This window comes from Odontomachus brunneus, unplaced genomic scaffold (genome assembly GCF_010583005.1).
Source record: "Odontomachus brunneus isolate Ranch 3 - 2012 unplaced genomic scaffold, Obru_v1 Obru_scaffold_055, whole genome shotgun sequence".
In the NCBI taxonomy this organism is placed as follows: domain Eukaryota; kingdom Metazoa; phylum Arthropoda; class Insecta; order Hymenoptera; family Formicidae; genus Odontomachus; species Odontomachus brunneus.
Genome location: NW_022639505.1, coordinates 235,878 through 239,939, shown reverse-complemented (window position 1 = coordinate 239,939; position 4,062 = coordinate 235,878). Strand labels below are relative to the sequence as shown.

The 4,062-nt window shown below is 31.3% G+C and overlaps 1 non-coding gene across 1 annotated transcript; it reads left to right on the top strand.

The window, feature by feature from the left end:
• The first annotated feature begins 2,239 nt into the window (after window positions 1–2,239).
• On the top strand, window positions 2,240–2,313 carry Trnas-aga. The gene has a single exon. It is a non-coding gene; the product is annotated as a tRNA-Ser (tRNA).
• The last annotated feature ends 1,749 nt before the right edge of the window (window positions 2,314–4,062 follow it).

Sequence of the window (4,062 nt, the reverse complement as noted above, 5' to 3'; positions counted from 1 at the left end):
TTGACCTGACCTTCGCTACGCAACCCAAGGTCAAACTGATGTGATCAGTAAATACATCTTTTTAAACGCCACAACTTTTATCTGAAACATTTTTTTCTAAAATGCTTAGTTTTCGAGATATTTCACCGGTCCGGGACTTTTTGAACACCTTGTATATATTTAAACGAGTTTGTTACCATTATTCCAGAATAATGATAACAAACTCGTTTAAACATATACCTAACACAGAATAATGTAATATATATAAAACAAGTATATAACAAAGTCTAATAACAAATAAAGTGATTAGAAAAATGATATAATGATATGTTATAATTAATCATATTCACTTGGTATAAATTTCCTGATATCATTAATTTTGTAGTAGAAAAGTACAGTTTGTTGTACGAATTATTTTGTATGACAATTTGCTTTTTTTACGGAGCGCAAGAACTTGATGCTCTTTTATTTACCTTTTTTTAAAAGGTAAATGTTTTGGAATATCACCTGTTTTTGTACAAGAATTACGTTAGACATAATCTTGCAGTAGATGGATAAAATAATTTTCTTTTTTATTTTAATTATTAATTATTTATTATTAATCTTTGTATACTTATATTTGAAATATATATTTTTTTCTATTCTTATTTAGAATGTATGCAATTCAATGCAAATTGAAATAAAATGTATATGTCAGTTATTGCAAAAAAATATAAATATAAAAAAAATAATTTATTAATTACTATATTTAGAAAAGGTCTCATCATCATCCCCGTTATTTGTTTTGTTTATTGATATAACGATCCTATTTACTGATATAATTGCATAAGTTAAAAATGTTACAAATTACTAAAAATAAATAACTAAGTTAAATTACAGTTACAAGTGGGGAAATGTAACTAAGTTAAATTACAGTTACCGAAAAACTGTAACTGTAATTTCGTTACAAGTAACGAGTTACTTCTCAACCCTGCCAATAATATACTCCCGAGGAGCGACTCAGTATAATGTTACGGCTTTCTCTATTAGGATAAACTGAAATGTTTATAATGGAAACACACACACACACACACACACACACACACACAATTCGACAAAAAAATCGGCTTCAAAACAAACAGTAATATATCAAATAAATTTAGTGTATGTGTGATTGCATTATTAAACTTAATTTTAATTTGTTTTATATTACTTGTTTTATGAAGGAGAGATTTTACACATGAGATAAAATAAATACAAAATTTTCACTGAAAGAATAAAAAAATTTGTGTACAATGTACAACTTCGAAATCAAATTCGCATAGAAAGCTTTTTGCATAATTCGAAAGATTTGAATTATTTTGGCTATTCCCTTTTTTTATAATGTAATAATTCAAAGTAGACAAATATTTTCAAAAGAAGATACATTCTGACACTATTCTCGACTTGAAGTAGCATGCGACAACTTTGCACAACGCGCGATTGAACTAACAATGCAACGCGGATTGTTGGGAGAGATTGTAAGAATGTGCAATCGCGGGTGTCGCGTAAAACAAGAAATATGCGCGGAAACCGTAGTCGCGTTAGCGAAGTTCCGTTTGAAGTTATCGTATTCTCGGCTGAGTGCTTTCGATCATTCGTCGCGCGAGGAATTATACTCGATACGTATCCTTGACTTCGTCGTTAAAGCGAGAATAGCAGCGCGCCTCTCTTTCTCACGAGGATATGTTAGGATAGTGTTTCGTGTCAAATTCTACGAAATTCACAATAACTAATTCCAGATATAAATATCCGATCAATTAAATGATGGATCGGAGTTATGGGTGCAGCGTCCTCAAATAAACTCGGTCAATTCTTGCACATTTGCAAACAATATATAAGAAATTACACCCGAGAAAAGAACACATTTAAGGAATAAAAAATAGTCATACGCGCTATAAGTAATAATAATATATATAACTAATAGTGAGAAATTAACGGCACATAAGGAGCAAGCACGGATGTCTTAGTGCTATTAAATACTAATATTACTTTTTAATAATATTAATATGATTGTGGGAGGATAAAAATGTCCAGTATGTCAAACGCACGTATCGAAATTTTCTCTTCGACTAACGTACGCGGAGCTTTCTATTATTTCGATTTATCATAAGCATTGGTAGGAAAAATATGCTATCTCTCTCTCGTATAATAACATCTCTTACGAGATCGACTCTTTCGTTCTCTCTCAACTTACATCTTAGAGAGTTTATAAATATTGTGTTGCGAGATTACTGTCGAAGCCTCGGTGGCCGAATGGAAAGGCGTCCCGCCCAGAAAGTGGGGAGGTTCCAGGTTCGAGTCCTGGCGGAGGCAGTTTTTTCGCAACATATATAAAAAAGGAATCTATTTGAGTCTTCGGTTTAATGGGGGTTTGGGATTTTAATTAAAATATATATTTAAATTTGGGACTCAAAGATCGGTCTAAGTATGAAAGGTTGATTCTCCGCGTACGTTAGTCGAAGGGAAAATTTCGATACGTGCGTTTGATATACTGGACATTTTTATCCTCCCACAATCATATTAATATTAAAATTATATTAGTATTTAATAGCACTAAGACATCCGTGCTAGCTCCTTATGTGCCATTAATATTTCACTATTAGCTAATATGCATGGACACCGCGAAAGCCTAAAATATCAAAAAAGAGAAAAAACAATTAGAACTAAAGAACTTTGTCAGTAATTTTCGCTGTACAGATGATATTTAATGGAAAACAAGTCTATACATAATTATATAAGTACTTGCCAAAAAAATGGTGTTCAAAAAATGAAAATATGATATCTACTTATAGTATGTAACATAAATTAACATTTTAATAATTTTTTTGACATGAACGTAACTGCAAATACATCAGATTAATGCAAATAAGCAATCTTTTTGTGTTTATGCAAAGTTAAAGTTTTTATTTACAGATATTTTAATAAAAAACAAACTTCCACAGTGGTTGAAATATTGACCAGAAAACCTGAATTAGTCAATCTATTGCGCGTGATATGGTAGGGCAGCCTGAAGGAACGTGTCCTGGGCCTGTTGACTATTCCTTAGCAATGAGGCCCGATAGATGGATCTACAATAGATGGAGTAAGGAGTAGGAGTAAGACGAAATGGAAATAATTTATTTCACTTACTCTTTTACTCCAGCTCTTACTACTTAATTCAGGCTTACTCCATGTGATGTAGATGGGCAAACTTTTATTGGAGTAAGGGAGTAAGCGAAATAAATTATTTCCATTTCATCTTACTCCTACTCCTTATTCCATCTATTGTAGACTGCGTTCCGAAACTGCCAATACTGAAAATCTATAGTTCATGTTACGTATATTATAGAATTTCAGTACTGGTAGTGAATTTCGGAACGCAGCCTAGATTTTAATTAAAATATATATTTAAATTTAGGACTCAAGGATCGGTCTAAGTATGGAAGGTTGATTCTCCGCGTACGTTAGTCGAAAAGAAAATTTCGATACGTGCGTTTAACATACTGGACATTTGTATCCTCCCACAATCATATTAATATTATTAAAAAGTAATATTAGTATTTAATAGCACTAAGCACCCATGCTTGCTCCTTATGTGCCGTTAATTTCTCACTATTAGTTCTCACTATTAGTAAATCTATTCAGGAGCTTTCTATTATTTCGGTTTAATAATAATATATATATATACATATATATATATATATATATATTCATATTCATATTTATTTAAAAAATGCTAGAATGGATGGCGAAAAATTGACAATGCAAAGACGATACTAACACAATCACACTATTCTTTTCATATTTCTTGTACATACAGAATTTATGTAAATGTATATTGTTCTGTTCCACTATATTCAGCGGAAAATCTAATTACGCATGTGTAGAAATCTTTCTGCAAACTTTTTAGATATTTTTAGCTTCTGAAGTCAGATGCGAACCCCGGTAGCACAGAGAATTCAGTCGTATGTCACTAATTCTGAGTTCATTTTTAGATGCAAAAGGAATTCTTTTAACTGAACTGAACTCTGAAGAATTCTTTTTGCATCTAAAAATGAATTCAAAATTGTTGACATACGACTG